Source organism: Dipteris shenzhenensis, chromosome 20 (genome assembly GCF_047967505.1).
Source record: "Dipteris shenzhenensis isolate YYH24624 ecotype China chromosome 20, Dip_SZ_1.0, whole genome shotgun sequence".
NCBI classification, from domain to species: Eukaryota; Viridiplantae; Streptophyta; class Polypodiopsida; order Gleicheniales; family Dipteridaceae; genus Dipteris; species Dipteris shenzhenensis.
In genome coordinates this window covers 2689479-2709230 of record NC_141615.1, presented here as the reverse complement: position 1 = coordinate 2709230, position 19752 = coordinate 2689479, and the positions used below count along the sequence as shown (strand labels likewise).

The following is a 19752-nucleotide window of genomic DNA, read 5'->3' as shown; positions in this document are numbered from 1 at the left end:
GAATTGGCCAAAAAAGATGGAAGACATTAGAGTATTTTTTTCAAAGAAAACACGTCTAGCAAGTATGAAAGAAACTCCAAGAGCAAAGATCAAGGGAGAAGTACATCATGCAAGCCATGAAAAACCAACACACTAGTAGGGAAAAATCAAGCTCCTGTAAGAGAAAGAGAAAAAATCCAAGGTTGAGGCTGAAAGTTGCATATGAACCTTGTGGAGGACTCTGAGAGACCGGTGAGCCATTCACTCCTTGGCAAAACAATCCCTCAGATAGAGGCTAACCTGGGAGGACCCATGCATGCCCTCCCAACTAGCTTCCAAGGGGTGTACCATATTCGTCCAAATATTGGCCAATGTGTGGGAAGAGTGGACCTAGGAACCACCATCCAAGGCCTCTGTACATCGGGATCTCCAAATATGCAATGTTGATATTGTCACCGGAATCTCCCATGACCTGAAGAGATAAAAATAAGAACTTATTTGTATTCATGTCTAATATAATTTACAAGACCACTTCTATTAGAAATCTTCTATATCAACATAATCATTCTCATCTTTCTTTTCTTCTCCAATTGAAGGATTTTCCTGTGCTTTCTCACAAGCACTTTGCAATATTTTGACCTTGCATTTGTCACGAGGAGATTTTTTTTTTTCTTTCAAAGAAAGGAACCTTCTATTAATGCTTGAAAGATTTCATACAAGACAACAGCCCCGAAGGTGATGAGTATGAAAAAACCGGAAAAGGCTGAAAGAAAAACCGGCTTGTTCCAGAGAAGCCTAGCTCATTGCCTAGGGATCTCTAGAACTGGGGCTAACAGCCAAGTGGGGAGACTATACAGCCAGCGAATCCCTCGCAGAGTGAAGATGTAGAAAACACCTGTAGGCCAAGCCTTGCAAAAACGAGCACGCCTTTCAATAGTCGCCTTGGAGCCTAGAGTCCCACGCTCCAAGGTGGACAGTAGAGTGTGAATGATATCCTGCCAGATGGCAACCAAGGTAGCCGAGGGTGGAACCAGGTGCTCTCCCATCACAAGACTGCATCGAGCCACCCAGATGTTCCAAGCCGGGATGCTCACTACCACCTCCCAAACACTGTATCCGGTAGGCTGGGGAGATCTCATCAATTTGAAATGCGTGTCCTCCCTCTGTCAACCAAGCCACCATCCCCCAGGTGTAGTCTCTATGTATACTCTGCATGTGTGTCATGATCCTAAGGGCTCTCATCCAGATCCTCGTTGCGCTATGATAGCTCCATACGCAGTGTAGGATAGTTTTTAGGACACCATCTGAGCAGCAGTGGCACTGCCCCTCCACTGGCATCTGCTCCAACCACAGGCCGATAAGCAAGCCTCTATGGGCTGCCAGCCAGAAGAAGTATGAAATTTTCCTCGGTCGCAAGCTGGACCACAACTGCGTCCAAAACCTGGAGCAAACATCTCGGGGCACTCTCTAGGTCACCCAATGTCTCTCCCTCAAGGGAGTCCACCTCGACGAGTCAATCTGAAGTCCTGCAAATCCGTGTGGTGTAGAAAAAGAAAGGCACCTCATCTATCGTCTCAGCTAGACCGTCCCTGGAGGGCCAGAACCACTCCCCCGGGTCCCACTGGACCTCCCTCAGGGGTCTTCCCTCCCATAGCCAGAGGCGCCATCGTGAGGCGTCCTGCTCTGGGATACTAGGATCAATGTGCCACTCCTTCCCCAAGCGTCCTACCACTCTGATCATCTGCCAGTGTATCCCATCAAGACTCCCATCCATCTCAGGGTCACTCCCAGTGAGGGGCTGAAGCAGGCCTCCAGGTCCTACATGGAAGAAGTCGGGGTGCATGCTGCCGCGCTGCATCAAAATCCTCAAGGGAACACCAGTACGGAAAAACTGCCCCAACCATCTGCTATCTCTCCAAATATGAAGTCCTTCCCACCGGAATTCAGGAATGGCTAAGTCGATCTCGCCCATCCGCCGCCCTGCCCCTCTCAGATGCGCTAGGGCGTCAAGCCTTGCCTCTGCCTCCATAGGTAGTCTGCTCCAGCGACCAAAAGACCCTACTGGACCACTGTCCCACTGTGCCCAGCCAGTGTGAGTCCGCTACCCAAGCATACGTCCCTCCTGATCTCTGACCTCTGGATGCCACATAAGGGGCTGGCCTTCAAACTCCTCTCTGCATCTGGGTGGAGCACGGATGAGACCCCCTGCTAGTCTTTGCCAAACCCTGTGAAGACTCCTCATCAGGGAAGAGCCCTTCCCCGTAAGGGGGGCCTCTGAGAAGATCCATCTATGTGAAGGCTGCCACTGTCCCCCAGTGCGTGGGGTGTTCCTCAAAAGCCACGAACCACCAACTTGCCCAGAAGGGCCCTGCTCTGCATCTCCGGATCAATGATACCCAAGCCTCCTAGTACCTGCGGCATGATCACCGTTTGCCAAGCTACTCGGGGCCCTAATGTTCCTCATGCCGTCTGAACCTGCCCAGAGGAAGTTTCGTACCAACCATTGGAGCTGCCCAATGCATCCTCTGTGGAAGCACCAATAGGAGGCAATATACCAAGCAGTGGCAAGAAGGAGTTGGTTTGCCACTAAGGCACGACCTGCGAGGGACAATTTGGCCGAGCTCTAATAGAGAAGCTTGCGCCGAACACTCTCAAGGACCGGGACAATTTGCTGATCTGCTGTGTATACCCACTTGGCATTCGAGGTATCTCGCTGTCTGGCCCCGCGGTATCCATTTGAAACCAAAGTCACTCCCCCACTCACGGATCTCCTGTGTCTCCTCAAAGCCCGTGAAGAAGCCTATGGATTTCGTCCAGTTGATCCGTGCCCCCGAGGCCTCACAATAGATAGCCAAGGCGCCTCTGACTCTCTCTAGACTCGCTGTGGTGCCTTCAACATACAAGGTCGTGTCATCTGCGAACTCTGAGTCAAGGAGCTCCTCCTCCTGCCTGATTGGGAGCCTCAACCCTGTGAGACCCGCCACCTGTGAGACCCGCTAGAAATAAGAAGAGGAAGGGAGCTAGTGTGCAGCCCTGGAGGACCAAGCGAGAGAGAGGAAAGGCCTTGCCTGTGTGTCCTCCGATAATCATCTGACTAGAGCTCCCTGCGTATAGTGCTGAAACTCCTTTGACCCATCGGTCTGAGAAACCCAATCTCCTAATAGTGCCCTTGAGGAAAGACCACTCCCCCCTATCATAAGCCTTCTTGAAGTCCAAGAGAAGGATGGCCAATGGCTGTGACTCCTCCCTGGACCAATCCACTGTCTCCAGAACGTGAAGATGTTGTCTAGGATGCTGCACTGCTGGACAAGCCCACGCTGTGTGTCATGGATGATGTCGGTAAGATGAGGCCGTAACCACAAACTCAAGACCTTGGCGAGGATCTTGTATACAGTATCAAGCAAAGTGATCCGCCTCCACTGTCAGATATCTGACCTATCTCCCCCTTTCGGGATCAAACAAATCCACCCCCTGCGCAAGGACTGAGGGAGAAGGCCTGTGTCGAAAATCTCCTGGCAAGCTAAACGAAAAGGGGTGGAGATAATCTCCCAGAAGTTCCAGAAGAAGGCCGGAGTCAAGCCATCCTCCCCCGGGCATTTTTGGGTCGGGAGAGCCTTGAGGGCTTCCCAAAGATTTAGTACTACAGATGAGTAAAATCCTCATCCATATGAACTTGTGGGTGGTATTGGAGAGCTGGGCATTTGAGCAATGCCGCAAGTTGACACTGGGTGTTTCTAAAGCATATCACGAGGGGCTGATCTCTAGTAAGGTCTCGTCCAACCTACAAAGCCCCTCGATGCCATGCTTTGGCACCCCAAGGTGGAGTTCACGAAGGTGTAGCATTTGAGAAGACAGAGCTAGTGCATGGGACCCTGCGAACCCTGATGATGAGATCGCATTGGCTCTTTGATGCTGCTCAGGTATAGTGGCTGAAACGGTCACGTTTCAGAACATCCACCCACTTGGAGGTCTCCTCAATAGTTGTCTGCATTGTGGCGATTTGCTCCTCTACCACCGAGTTGCAACACCGAGTTGCAACCCAGGGCTACATCTACTCAGCATCGAAGGTCCTTCATCTCGTTCTAGAGATCAGCGGCCTCTGCTTGCGCCGTAAGAAAATCATGCCTGAGTGTGGCTGTCTTTATTGCTCTACTTCTCTAGCCCACATGTGGTGTATCTCCATGAAGAATTGTTGTAGCTTTGCTACAAGGGCCATGGGTTGCTGTGTTGGAGCATAGAGGTGGTGGGTAGATGGAGCTGGAGAAAAACCAATCATAGTTTGCCATGACATCGGTACCTAGGGCGTGTCACCTAGGGGGAGAGTTGAAGACTAGGGTGAGTCCAGAGGGATAGTCTGAGTGGCTTTACGGGCCACAAAGCCGCCAAGAGGAGAGTGGGCTGAAGTGGACCCCTCGCGGTATGTCCTGATGCTATCCACTTGATTTCCACTACTACAAGTAGACCTTGTATTGGATAGATCCTTTGTACTACCCGTACCCACACCTTTTCCCTCGTTTGTCCTTCTTGTCTTTGGGTTTCCCCTGGTCTTTCTTTGTAGCCCGAGCCTTGAGAGAGAATCCTAGAGTCCAAGTCGCAGGAAAAAGTGGAAGGGAGAAAGTCAACTTATCCATGCCTCTCTACGCACTCAACTCACCATCTTGAGATAGGCACGACTGTGCAGGAGAATTCAGCTGAAGAGGACACAGTTCCCAGGCAGTGGAGAGGAAAATGCACAGGTCCAGGCATCACGTAATGTGAGGCAATGTGAGGGGACAGCAGTAGGCAATGTGGAGGTACAACAGCAGGCAATGTGGGGTAGGAGCAGCACAGCAGCAAGGGATAGGAGGATTGAAGCAGCAGCAGTTCAAGGAGAGGCAGCACCAGCAATGTCCGTGCAAGATATGAGGGCAGAAGTGGGGGTGAAGCAGTGGTGGATGGTGCACTTGAAAGATTAAGAGAGGAAAGAGAAGAGCGTGATGGTGACACAGGGGGGGTGGAGAGCAGAGGCAGAGAGAAGTGCGCTGGAGAGGTGGTGAGAGGCATAGGAGGTGATCATAGGTAAGGAAGGGTCTGAGGCGGAGGAATAGCAGAGACGAAAAGGGGGTAGTAGAGGTGGGGGAGGGAGCAGCAGAGGCGGGGAGGAGGCTTAGGTGGGGAGTTGGGATGAGGTAGGGAAGTGACCAGCAGAGGCAGGGGAGGGAACAGCAGAGGCAGAGAGGGGGCAGCTTAGGAGGGGAGGAGGCTGAGGTGCGGGAGGGAGCAGCAGGTGAGGAGAATGAGAAAGGTTAGGAGGACAAGGAGAGAGGGGTGTGAGGGGTAAGGAAGGGAGAAGGAAATGACAAGGAGGCAGGAGGAGCAGAGGGGCAATGAGGGCTAAGAGAAAGAAATAAAGAAAGAAAGAAAGAAAGAGATGGACAGAGGTGGAAAACAATTTGTTAATGTCTGTCAAAGACCTTAATGAACTATGAGACCAAAGTCTGAAATACATCAAGCCCATACACCCTGTGTAGGGGAACTATATGTGTCTAGCACACCTCTAGAATTTGTAATGTGAACACTGGACGATGAAGAAAAAATCGTTGGAAAAAATACACAGCCTAATGGTACATCTCAAGGGCTAGCGCGGGTCAATAGGGCTTCTAAAACATGCCAGGGATCTGCATTTGGCACCCTACAACCTGTTTGGTGGCACTTTGGTGCTATGAGAGAGTCTACCGTGTGATAGACTTGCATCGCGTGGTAGAAAAAAAGAAAGAAAATCTTCGGAAGACTGATGGGTCTATGAGAGTGTGAGCAACCTGGTACAAACAAGCTGTGGGGAAAGCATCCACACCAATGTAGAATGCAGAATGCAAAAATGAAAAATGATAGTACTAAGTACAACATAATCATGCCAGTGGTCGACTACAAATCAACACCATCATCATCATCATCATCATCATCGCCATCAGGACATCAGGGTGGATGAGGCAATGGAGGCAAGAAATCAGCGATAGAGTGCTGTCGGCTAATCACGGGTGTGGCGGCTCTGTGACGTCTCCTAGTCATAGCTCTGCGTCTAACAAGGGCCACAGTATGCCCTATCGGTTGGGCTCCAACTCGAACAGAGAGGGGATGTCTCCAAGTGTAATCTGAGCGTCAACCCTCTGTCTGAGCTGTCGGGTCACTGACTCTGGATCGCGATCATGTCAAAGCCTCGTCTCGTGGGCGTGCATGTGATCTGGCAGAAAGAACTCCGTGATGGAGCTCTGAGAAGGGTCTGCTAAGGAAGAAGTTTGCTCCTGTCTTCGTGATCGAAGAATCCTCTCGTGGTGCCTAACTACCTTATGGATGAAGCTCGCCAAACATCTCTGGTCTGGGTAGGAGAGGAACCGGGACAAAACCCCAAAACTATCTCTGAAGAGGCAGTAGAAATGTCCTTGGATCTCATGGTAAACAGGACACCTGAAGATGAAGTGCTCCTCCGTCTCCCTCCTGCATGTCACATAATGTTCATATGCGCCTCTCCCTGGGTATGCCCTCTGCTCTGCCGCTCTCAATACGAAGTCTATGTGAAGAGACCCGGAACTGTCCAATAGAGATTCTCAATGAGTGGGGTGGGTGGATCTGCGTATATCCTAATGGGTCGATGAAACCCTCCTCTGTGATGTGCAAGCAGTGATCTCTGTAGAAGCTGAGCTTCATTGGGAGCTCATCGCTCCGTCCCAACCAGGTCCAGAATGTGTGTAGCTGCAAGAGATCCTCACGGATTACCTGGTTGACCTCGTGTGACAGGAGGGGAGAAAACGAAGCATCCATACTATGTTGGAAGGGAAGGAGTCTATCCATGTGGAGCCCTAGACGCTCAAGCCATCTCTCAATGCATGCATACCAGCATCTGTAATCCCCCCCCCCCTCGCTAAAAGTGCCATAGAGGAGGACAAAGCTGGCCAAGGTAGTCTGCTGCGCCCAGAAGTGTAATCCCCGTACTCCTTGACGCAGTGCAGATTCGTGATGACCTGAAATGCAGCATCTAGCTATAATGGGGGATGACCCAAACTCAGCCTGAATGATCTCGTGAGGAATGGACGGCTTAGCGCGAATCATCCGCGATAACATGAGATCTTGTAGCCGCTCCACAGGAGCCCACTCTGTATTCGACCAAGTCTGGCCCCCAACAAGGACTCCCACACATCCCCGCTAGGTAGACCAAGGAGTCAAAAAGCAGCCCCTTGGTCCGTGGATCCCGAAAGTGCGAGCGGAAGCATTGTCTCTCTAGTCTCGCCAATGAAGCGTATCCCCTACCTAGGCGGGCCTGCATCGTGGGTCTTATAGTGAAGATGGGTCCGGATAAGACAACCCCCAGATACGTGTATGATGGAACTATCTCAACACGTGACCCATCAAACGTGAACTGCTTCTGGTGCATGACAGCTCAAGATGTACTGAAGATCATAACCTTGGTTTTACCAAGGTTGACCTTCAAAAAATGAGACTCACAAAAAGACTGTAGTGCATCAAGGTGTCTCTCGAGCCCCTCTGTTGAGGGAGACAAAAGTGCCACGTCATCTGCATACAGCAATATCTGGATCAGAGTGCCAGCAAGAGAGCATCCATCCCCCCCTGTATGTGCATCACTGTCTCGAGCTCATCAATGTAAATGTCAAACAGGGTAGGTGATAAAGGACACCCTTGGTTGACCCCAATATTGCTCATGATCTCGTCTGTCCACCCTGACCCTGCCCGGGGACTCTGCCTGAGACTCTCTCATAAAGTGCCATGACAGCTCAAAAGATCTCCTGGTCATAACCCAAATCCTGAAGAGGGACTAATCTACCCAAATCCTGAAGAGGGACTAGATTTGGAGTCCACATGGATGGGTTTGGCAATTTCTTTTTTAATAGCTTCATCCATAACTCTTCGGAATTCGTACTATAGCGGTGCCCAAGAGTTCTTACTCATATTTGGGGACAAGAAACTATCGTTTCTAGTGCCTCGCCACGAGTTGGTGCTCCCTGCCTATCTATTCCTTATCTGGGTGACCTTGTTTGGTCTCAACATGCCAGTGTTGCCTAGGCCCTTCGCATCCCTCATCATACCAGCTATTTTGGGGAGCAGACCCTTCCTCTGCTTTCCCCATCATCTTAATCTTGTACATAAATGACTGTTCTGCAGAAGTTTGAATAGAGAAAGTAGGAGGTGGGCTTTTAGCGTCAAGGGTGAGCTGATTGTCAATGTCCACTATGAGTGTGGCTACCCACCTACAATGTATCTAAAAAGTGGTTGAAATCGTACTAATATGATGTTGAAGGACTAACTGGCGAGGGCTGGGCGATAGGTTGGGGAATGCCCAAATGGAATAAAATATTAGAGTAATCAGCTCCCAGCATAAGCGGGTGGTTTACTAGGTTGGAATTCTATGAGGCAAAAGCATGGAGCTCTATGACATAATCATCAACGATAGCATGAGAGCCTGTAGCTGCTCCACAGGAGCCCACTCTGTATCCGACAAGTCTGGCCCCCAACAAGGGCTCCCACACATCCCCGCTAGGCGGACCAAGGAGTCAAAAAGCAGCCCCTTGCTCCATGGATCCCGAAAAGTGCGAGCGAAAGCACTGTGAGACTCACAAAAAGACTGTAGTGCATCAAGGTGTCTCTCGAGCCCCTTTGCTGAGGGAGACAAAAGTGCCACGTCATTTGCATAAAGCAATATCTGGATCAGAGTGCCAGCAAGAGAGCATCCATCCCCCCCCGGTATCTGCATCACTGTCTCGAGCTCGTCAATGTAAAGGTCAAACAGGAAAGGTGATAAAGGACACCCTTGTTTGACCCCAATATTGCTCATGATCTCCTCTGTCCACCATGACCTTGCCCGGGGACTCTGCCTGAGACTCTCTCGTAATGCCATGACATCCCAAATGATCTCCTGGTCATGACCCAAATCCTGAAGAGGGACTAGATCTAGAGTCCACATGGATGGGTTTTGGGACAAGAAACTATCGTTTCTAGTGCCTCACCATGAGTTGGTGCTCCCTGCCTATCTATTCCTTACCTAGGTGACCTTGTGTTACGCTCTAGCCGAGGTAGCATGACCTCGGAAGAATCAGTCGACATTTCCCTTATAGGATCTATCTTTGTAATATATGTGTTTACGCTTTATGTAAATGATCGGGAGGGATTAATGTCAAGGTCCTAGGTGAGGGCTGATAGCACCAGACTAGATAGATCTGAGACCAAGGGCCTAGTGCAAAGAATGTGCCTAGGGGCAAGGAATTAAATGCATCCCAAGAGAGGGGTGAAGTGTTGCATTAGGAAGGCCCTATATGGATGACATGTGGCATCTAGATCTATCTAGGGATTTGGGGTCTTTCAAGGCTAGTGAGAGAAGTGGAGAATTTGATGATTTACGTGATTTAGAGATTGCTCTCTCTCTCTTGCTGGGAAGCTTTGGCAGTTTGGCTGGGTGGAAGATCAAGGTGCTACTCCCGTGATCTGAATAAGAGACTAGGATAGTAAAATCTGGTTACATTTTGGTATCAGAGCCCAAGGTTGGGAAGGTAGGAGAGAGACGAATCGACGCTAGTCAAGGAAGAAAGAAACGTATTGGCTGGCTGGTCGACGAACGAATGAGCTGATTGCAGCGATTCAACGAAGCTAGTTGGTACTGCGTCGACGGACGGTAGTTGGTTCCATTTGGTATTCGTAGGTGGCGCAGGAACGTGGAGGTCTTCGGTGAGATTTCTGAGTGGAACGCAGACTGGTCGTGCACAGGCTTTTTCAGCGTTCGGAGTTTCTGCGAAGCCCGTTGGCTATGGCGGAGGTCTTGAAAGGCACTATGGGTTGAAGAGCCTGCCAGAGGACTTGCGGTTCCAGTAACTAATTGACAGGCCTACGAACTAGAGGGGTGCCGTGACGACGGACACCCGAGGATATATGTGACGGCGTCTGGTCGCGTAGTGCAGGCGTGGAGCGCAAAATCCGTAGTGCAGGCGTGGAGCGTAAACACATATTACGACACCCTTCGTGGGTTTAACGGAGACGTGGTGATCTTTGAAGAGCAAAGGAGCGTGGTGGCTGACGATTGGCTTCGGGATACCTGGCTACCCCAACCCGTGCCAGTCTTCGATTCGTTCCTTCAGACAAATTTCGATCAGAATTCATAGACCAGGAAGGCTCTTTGTCGCTTCTGTCAATTCTATGTTTTTTTCCCTGATTTGGTTTGCTGATGCTCCGTTTGCGTGAAAAGTGACAAGTATGCATAGAATATGATGCTGTAACAAGGACAGATTGTGCTTGAGACTATGCCTGTGTCAAATACGTAATTAGTGTGCATGTCAGATTGCAGGAATTCCCTAGTATAGGGAATTGTGTTCAGAGTGTCAGTTTGTGATTACAGTGTTCTAAGGGTGTTTTAAAAAAAAAAAAAAAAAAAAAACCCCAAAACAAAACACCTATTGAACTAAATGGAAGCAGAAGAAGGGGCTTCCAGGAGGGACCCTGGTGAATCAGGAGTCCGGCCGACCCAGCAGGGATCGCGCCCAGTAGCTCATACGTTATCTGGCAGGATTGCATTGCTGGAAGATGCCTTGCAACAGTTGTTAGCACAGCAGTTACAAGCTAATGCAGGGCAGTCCGAACTTAGGAGAGTACTACAGAGTATGTCTGCCAGACCTTCTCGAGAGGAGAAGGGAAAGGCTCCAATGGAACCGGAGTCTAGTGTCCATACGGTCGAGCCTAGGAAGGCTAAAGTGCCAAATATTGCTAATTACAGACCGGAAAAGTATTCTGGTCGGATGAACGACCGTAGCTCCGATGTCATTGAGACCTAGCTACACAAATGGGACGAGGCGTTCGCCATTTGTGAGATCAGAAATGACATCAAAAAGATCCGCGAGGCCACCCATATGTTTAGTGAGGCTGCGGATCGGTGGTGGATTAAACAACAAAAAGACGGTATAGCATCCACTACCTGGGAGGGGTTTAAAAGAGAGTTCAGGAAACACTTCTTACCTCCTGACGAGGCATCCCGAGCTTGGGATCAATATAGGAACCTGCGTCAGAGAAATTTATCAGTGGCAGAATACACTGATAAGTTTCGAGAGAGTGTAATGAAGGTTGACGAACCCCTGCCTCAATCAATCCAAGTGAAAGATTTCATATTTGGATTGAATGACCGAATAAAAATGGAAGTTCGGGCTAAGTACGCGAACACGCTAGATGATGCAATAGCTATAGCCCTGAACTACGAGGATGCCAAGGGCAGCAAGCCAAGTGGGTTTGCACAGGTCGGAACCCAGTATGGGTATCCGAAGAAATCTGGGTTTAAGAAGAAGTGGACTAGTAGAGGGAGTGGTTCGCAGCCGAGTGGTCAAGCCAAGCAGGCGAGACCGGCTGAAACTCCTAAACCAAGTACCACCATTGGAGTGAAGAGAAAAGTAACTCCAATGGCAGCCCGGGCTTGGTCTAAGTCTCCCTTGAACCCGGAACAAAGGGAAAAAGCGAGGAGAGAAGGCTTATGCTTTGGTTGCCTTCAACCTCATCAGTGGAGAGATTGTCCACGTAATAAAGATCGTCGGATGGCTGAGATGGTGATCTCAGAGTGCGACGTGGAGATGCAGGGAAGTCCCAGAGCGGAAGAGATGCAGATTCAGCTAGCGGGATCTTCTCAGAGGTTAGTACCTTGTTTGTTCTGTGTGTCTGTTACTAAGTTAGTGACGAGTGCACCTGATAACATCCTATCTAAGCCCGCAGCAACGGGGTATACAGCCTTCAATGATACGGAGTTAATCAAAATGAAAGGGCAAGTGGCCAGTCATGATGTCATTGTGTTGTTTGACTCAGCGTCAACTCACAATGTGATTAACTCCAAGCTCGTGAAGAGGCTGAAATTAAAGACAAGTCCATCTGACTATGCGTATACAGTCAGGATGGCTGATGGAAGTTCAACTGAAGTATGGGACCAAAGGGTTACCCAGTTGGAGCTTCGGATTCAGGACTATGCTGAGAAGCTTGATTTTGAAATGACTAAGCTTGCTCATGCGGATATAGCCCTGGGAATGGCGTGGCATTCTAGGAAGAATCCAGCCATTGATTGGAAAAAGCACGTATATCAATTCAAGATGAATGATGTGCTTTATGTCTTGCGAGGTGAAAGAGATATACCTCAGGGACCGTTGGTTTCCATGATGGAAATCAGAAAGGCTCAAGTAGAGTTTTTATACCTTTGCATAGCATCGGTAGAGTCGGTAGATGAGTCTTCAGCTAGCACTGATGTTACGCAAAGTGGTGAGATGGCCAAGCCGGCTAATCTTATAACAGAGGAGTTCTCTGAATGTTTTAGGGATGAACTACCTTATGGGTTACCTCCAGAGCGGAAAGTTCAGCATAAGATTGAACTGATCCCGGGGGCAGAACCTGTAAATAGACCTCCCTATAGAATGAGTTTTACTGAAGAAGCGGAGGTGCGTAGGCAACTGGAAGAATACCTCAAGTTGGGGCAGATTCAACCAAGTTTCTCACCTTTTGCTTCGCCAGTGATATTAAAGAGGAAAAAGGATGATACGTTTCGCCTCTGTATAGATTACAGAGCATTGAATAATATCACTGTTAAGCACAGGTATCCGATGGCTCGGATTGATGATTTGCTAGATGCATTACATGGAGCCGTGATTTTCAGCAAGATAGATCTTAAGTGCGGCTATCATCAGATCCGGATTAGAGCTGAGGATGTGCATAAAACCGCTTTTAGAAGCAGGTTTGGTCATTATGAGTTTTTGGTAATGCCCTTCGGACTTACCAATGCTCCAGCGACCTTCGCCATGCTTATGAACGATTTACTACGTCCGTATATCGGAAAGTTCGTAGTACATTTTATTGACGATATCTTGATATTCAGTAAAAGTATTACTGAGCATCGTGAACACTTAAGGATAGTGTTCAGTACTTTGAGGAAAGCCAGTCTTTATGTGAATAAAAAGAAAACTATACTGTGTATGGTTAGGCTTGAGTATCTAGGGTTCATAATTACTCCACAGGGGGTAGAAATGGATCCGAAGAAAGTGGCTGCGATACTAACTTGGCCAATCCCTCAGAGTCTGACCGCGTTGCGATCATTCTTGGGATTTGTCCAGTTTTATAGAAGGCATATCAAAGGATATTCCGAAATAGTATCACCATTGACTGATCTGACCTCAGATAAAGTACCTTTTATTTGGGGACAGAATCAACAAGAAAGTTTTAACACCATAAAACAAGCTGTGGTCTCAGGACCGGTGTTAAAAATAGTTGATCCCCAGAAACCGTTATTCCTAGAAACCGATGCGAGTGGCATTGCGGTAGGAGCAGTTCTCCTTCAAGAGGGAAGGCCAGTAGCCTTCGAAAGCAAGAAGCTTTCTCCCTCTCAAAGGAATTGGCCAACTCATGAATTGGAGTTGTATGCTGTTATCCATGCTTTGAAAACATGGAGGCATTATCTGTATGGTTCAGAGTTTTATGTGGATGTGGATCATGATACTCTGAAACATTTCTGTAAACAGCCTGACTTGAGGGGCCGCCAAGCTAGGTGGGCAGAGCTCATGCAGGAGTTTAATCTTACGATTCGGTACCGAAGAGGAAAAGACAATAAGGTAGCTGATGCGTTGTCTCGCATTATGCACAACCTGAGTTTCACGGTATTAGAGAGTGCTCTAATGACCGAGATCAGAGAAACTCAGAAGGTGGACGAGTTTGTCCAGAGCTTATGGCCTAAAGCTCATGTGTTAAAACCCGGGGAAACTGAAAAGGATGACCTGGCATCCAGAAAGGGCCAAACTTATGCAAGATATACCATAAGGGATGGTATGCTAGTTAGAAATGGCAAGGTTGTAGTACCTGGTCAGAATGATCTCAGGCAGAGAGTCATTCGACAATGCCATGATAGCCCGTGTGCGAGACATCCAGGTGTCGAGAAGACATATGATCTCGTGAAGCGAGATTTCTTTTGGCCAAAGATGAAAAAGCATATTCATGAATATGTGACACGGTGTTTCTCGTGTCAAGTAAATAAGGCCGAGCGGGTGAAGCCACCCGGACTTTTACAGCCCTTGGAAATACCACTAAGTAAGTGGGAGAGCATTTCCATGGACTTTATTGTAGGGTTACCTGCAACACAAGGAGGGTATAATTCTATCCTTGTGGTGGTTGATCGTCTAACCAAGATGGCTCACTTCATTCCGACTAGAGAGTCTGTTAGTGCCCCGCAAGTAGCGGATTTGTTTATTAGACATATATTTCGTCTGCATGGATTGCCTAGATCCATAGTGTCAGACAGAGATGTCAGGTTTACCGGTCACTTTTGGACAGCGGTATTTGAGACACTAAGGACTGAGTTGGGAATGAGTAGTGGGGATCATCCTGAGACGGATGGTCAGACGGAGAGAGTCAACCAGACTTTAGAGGATATGCTGAGAGCATATGTGTCATTGAGGCAACATACATGGGACAAGTGGTTGCCATTGTTGGAGTTTGCCTACAATGATAGAAAACATTCATCTACTGGGTTCAGTCCGTTTGAACTGAACTATGGTTATAGACCAGCCAATCCGACTATAGTTGGAGTACCTCAGAAAGTGCCTAGTGCCGCGAACTTTGTAGTTCAGATGCGGGAGATGCTAGCACTTGCGAGAGCTAACATCCGCCAGGCTATGGATAGAGCCAAGGTGTATGCGGATGAAAATCGGTCTATAAGAGTATTTGAAGAAGGAGAAAAAGTTTTTCTGAGAATTCCTTCGCACTCGAAGTCGTTGACTTTAGGAGAGTGTGCTAAGTTATCACCTCGATACTGTGGGCCGTGGTTAATTCTAAAGAGAATAGGCAGTGTAGCCTATAAATTAGAATTGCCACAGGGGTGTAAGGTGCACCCGGTTTTTCATGTTTCACGTTTAAAGAAATTTTTACATACTGGTGACTCACTAATCGAAGGTGTGGTTTTGTTTCAGGAGATAGAGGATATTGCAAGGCGCAAACCAACAAGAATCCTAGACCGAGGAACAATGCAAATACGAAATCGGAAGATACCCACGGTGTTGGTTGCATGGCATGGTCAGCCTCTATCCGAAGCTACCTGGGAATCCGTATATCAGTTGCGGAGAGTGTTCCCAGACTTTATCATCGAGGACGCTGATGTCTGAAGAGGGAAGGAATGTTACGCTCTAGCCGAGGTAGCATGACCTCGGAAGAATCAGTCGACATTTCCCTTATAGGATCTATCTTTGTAATATATGTGTTTACGCTTTATGTAAATGATCGGGAGGGATTAATGTCAAGGTCCTAGGTGAGGGCTGATAGCACCAGACTAGATAGATCTGAGACCAAGGGCCTAGTGCAAAGAATGTGCCTAGGGGCAAGGAATTAAATGCATCCCAAGAGAGGGGTGAAGTGTTGCATTAGGAAGGCCCTATATGGATGACATGTGGCATCTAGATCTATCTAGGGATTTGGGGTCTGTCAAGGCTAGTGAGAGAAGTGGAGAATTTGATGATTTACGTGATTTAGAGATTGCTCTCTCTCTCTTGCTGGGAAGCTTTGGCAGTTTGGCTGGGTGGAAGATCAAGGTGCTACTCCCGTGATCTGAATAAGAGACTAGGATAGTAAAATCTGGTTACACCTTGTTTGGTCTCAAAGTGCCAGTGTTGCCTAGGCCCTTTGCATCCCTCATTATACCAACTATTTTGGGGAGTAGACCCTTCCTCTGCTTTCCCCATCATCTTAATCTTGTACATAAATGACTATTTTGCATAAGTGAAAGTAGGAGGTGAGCTTTTAGCGTCAGGGGTGAGCTGACTGTCAATGTCCACTATGAGTGTGGCTACCCACCTACCATGTATGTAATCTAATAAGTGGTTGAAATCATTCTAATATGATGTCGAAGGACTAGCTCGCGAGGGCTGGGGGATAGGCCGGGCAATGCCCAAATGGAATAAAATCTTAGAGTAATCAGCTCCCAACATAAGCGGGTGGTTTACTAGGCCCGAATTCTATGAGGCAAAAGCATGGAGCTCTATGACATAATCATCCGCGATAGCATGAGAGCCTGTAGCTGCTCCACAGGAGCCCACTCTGTATCCGACAAGTTTGGCCCCCAAAAAGGGCTTCCACACATCCCCGTTAGGTGGACCAAGGAGTCAAAAAGCAGCCCCTTGGTCCATGGATCCCGAAAGTGCGAGCGGAAGCACTGTCTCTCTAGTCTGGCCAATGAAGCGTATCCCCTACCTAGGCAGGCCTGCATCATGGGTCTCATAGTGAAGATGGGTCCGGAGAAGACAACCCCCAGATACGTGTATGATGGAACTATCTCAACACGTGACCCATCAAATGTGAACTGCTCCTGGTGCATGACGGCTCAAGATGTATTGAAGATCATAACCTTGGTTTTACCAAGGTTGACCTTCAAATAATGGGACTCACAAAAAGACGATAGTGCATCAAGGTGTCTCTCGAGCCCCTTTGCTGAGGGAGACAAAAGTGCCACATCATTTGCATACAGCAATATCTGGATCAGAGTGCCAGCGAGAGAGCATCCATCCCCTCCCCCTGTATCTGCATCATTGTCTCGATGCTCGTCAATGTAAAGGTCAAATAGGGTAGGTGATAAAGGACACCCTTGTTTGACCCCAATATTGCTCATGATCTCCTCTGTCCACCCTAACCTTGCTAGGGGACTCTGCTTTAGACTCTCTTGTCAAGTGCCATGACAGCCCAAAAGATCTCCTGGTCATAACCCAAATCCTGAAAAGGGACTAGATCTACCCAAATCCTGAAGAGGGACTAGATCTGGAGTCCACATGGATGGGTTTTGGCGATTTCTTTTTTAATAGCTTCATCCATAACTCTTTGGAATTAGTACTATAGCGGTGCCCAAGAGTTCTTACTCGTATTTGGGGACAAGAAACTATCGTTTCTAGTGCCTCGCCACGAGTTGGTGCTCCTTGCCTATCTATTCCTTATCTAGGTGACCTTGTTTGGTCTCAAAGTGCCAGTGCTGCCTAGGCCCTTCGCATCCCTCATCATACCAGCTATTTTGGGGAGCAGACCCTCCCTCTGCTTTCCCCATCATCTTAATCTTGTACATAAATGACTATTCTGCAGAAGTGTGAATAGAGAAAGTAGGAGGTGGGCTTTTAGCGTCAAGGGTGAGCTGATTGTCAATGTCCACTATGAGTGTGGCTACCCACCTACCATGTATGTTATCTAAAAAGTGGTTGAAATCGTACTAATATGATGTCGAAGGACTAACTGGCGAGGGCTGGGGGATAGGCTGGGGAATGCCCAAATGGAATAAAATCTTAGAGTAATCAGCTCCCAACATAAGCGGGTGGTTTACTAGGTCGGAATTCTATGAGGCAAAAGCATGGAGCTCTATGACATAATCAACGACACTATGACCACCTTCCATGTGGGCTAGAAGTATATCGCTCTGACCCCAGCCATCTCTATCAGCCATTATCAGCTTTGAAGTTTGCATCGTGCACATGTCTAGCAGATACTTCCCTTATCATGTGACTGTAGACTGCTCATATGTATCTACAGAGGTACGCTCATTTGTGACGGTAGCCTATACATGTGCATGCTAGTGGAAGCAAGATGGCATCTTGCCCAGCAGCTTTGCCTACATGGCACGTGCCCTGGCAAGCATCAAGATCTCTTCCTACTGTCCATATCTAAATGTCTTCATACAATGCCAGAAATGGTGATATTTGAAATCTTACTCGTAAAAGACAGCAAAGATACTCTCATTTGCTCTCCCTCTCTCAACAGATACACTAGGGCCCAGGACAATCGTCGCGCTGGACCCCCTTGAAGGTTTTTATTCATCAGAGAGAAAAATGGAGTACATGAGTTCAGCGTGGAAGCTGTTCATACAAATCCAAAACGTGAAGTCCAATTACATGAGCTCTCAGGCTCCCCTTCTTGGCAACAAGCCACTTGTCAATTTCTACATTACTTTCCTAATTACATGCCACTAAGGGCAACTCCGGAGTCTTCGAAGCACTTGGTCACGCGAACCGCCTCCTAGACTCTTGTTAGGCTCCCGTAGCGCTTAGGAAAATAACTCTTCCTAGTACTTGCAACAATTAATTAAAGCGCACCACCATGGTACCCATTAATTGTTAGCGCTTTGCATGCAAATAACACATTGTGGACTAATTCTAGTCACGGTGGGCGTCCCCACTGAACACATGTGCACACATAACAAATATAAAAAAATATATTTATTCTCTGGTTGACTGAAGTCAACGCTCTTGATCATAATTAAGGGGCTTTGACCAAGGGTCGAGGCGCCTTAATTATAGTCAAGTCTCTCCAACCGAAGTTGGCGCACAACTCTTCAACCGAAGTTGACACATCTTGGTTAACCGTAGTTAACCCTCTTGGCGCATGCCAAGTCTCATTGACCGAAGTCAACACTCTCTGACTGTAGTAAGCTCTGTGATTCTCTGGTTAACCGTAGTTAACCCTCTTGGTAATAAACCAAGTCTCCTCGACCAAAGTCAGGTTTACTTGACCAGAGTCAAGTATCTTTGATTGTAGTCAATTCTTTGACCATTAAAAGAACTCTTTGACCATAATTAACACATATGGAAAACTCTTTAATTATGATTAAATAAATGGTCAACTGTACTTTGACTTAGGATATTCACATTGTGGTGACATCCCCTCGGCTTCTATTCAGTTGACCTCCACTGAAAAGCTTCCTTGTAAACATCCAAAAGTTGTGGTGATCGGACAACATAACTGCATCCATCCACTTGGCATCTAATGCCGTATAATTCTTGAATTTTACAAGATACCTGTAAAACTCCTTGCCTTGAGGGCCTTTGCATACAGTATGGTACACAATCTGCTCTGGCTGAAGGACCTCCTCCAGCTCATCCACTTCTGGTGGATCCTCTGATACTGGCTCTGTAGGCTCTGGCCCCTGAAATTTCTTTAGAAGACTCAATGGAATGCATTGTGAATCCTCCAATGCTCTGGCAATGCTAACCTGTATGCAACTTCATTTATTCTTTCTGTAACCCTGAAAGGGCCATAGTAACTTTGCATACACTTTCTGTTTGCCTTTAAACTTGCAGAGCGTGGCTTTCTCGAACTTCAAAAGTACCCAATCCCCTTCCTTGAGATTTGACTATCTCCTATGCTTATTTGCAGCGCTTTTATGCTTCTCTTGAGACCTTTCAATTACTGTCCGGACTTGGCTGTAAGCTGTCTGGAGGTCTCTCACAAACTAATCAGCTGCAAATATTTCATCCTTGGTCCTCAGGATAGGTGGTAGAATCACCCTCCCATAAATGACCTCAAAGGGGGCTTTCCCTGTAGAGCTGTGTATTGTATTATTGTAAGCAAACTCTATCAATGGTAGGTACTTTTCCCAGTCTGAACCTTGGTCACCCACGTAGCATTTCAGCATATCCAATGCTGTAGAATTTGCTACTTCACTTTGATCATCTGTCTGGGGATGAAAAGAAGAAGAAAAATTCAGATTCGTCCCCATATTATCAAATAAAGCTCTCCAGAATAGACTCGTCATTCTGGGATCTCGATCACTGACAATGGACTTAGGCATACCATGGTGCTTAAAGATCTGTGCCATGAAAAGCTTAGCCATATGATTTGCCTTTATGGTTTTGCGAACCGGAATGAAATGAGCTTGCTTGCTAAATCTATCAATGATAGTCCAAATCCCATCATTCCCTGACTTTGATCTTGGCAAATCAAAAATAAAGTCCATTGTAATACTTTCCCACGGTGCCTGAGGCA

The 19752-nt window shown here is 47.7% G+C and overlaps 1 protein-coding gene across 2 annotated transcripts in view; it reads right to left on the bottom strand.

Annotated features, from left to right (window-relative positions):
• Window positions 1-19752, bottom strand: part of GCN2 (protein kinase family protein) — a 352386-nt gene that overhangs the window by 191016 nt on the left and 141618 nt on the right. The gene's annotated exons all lie outside the window — the stretch shown is intronic.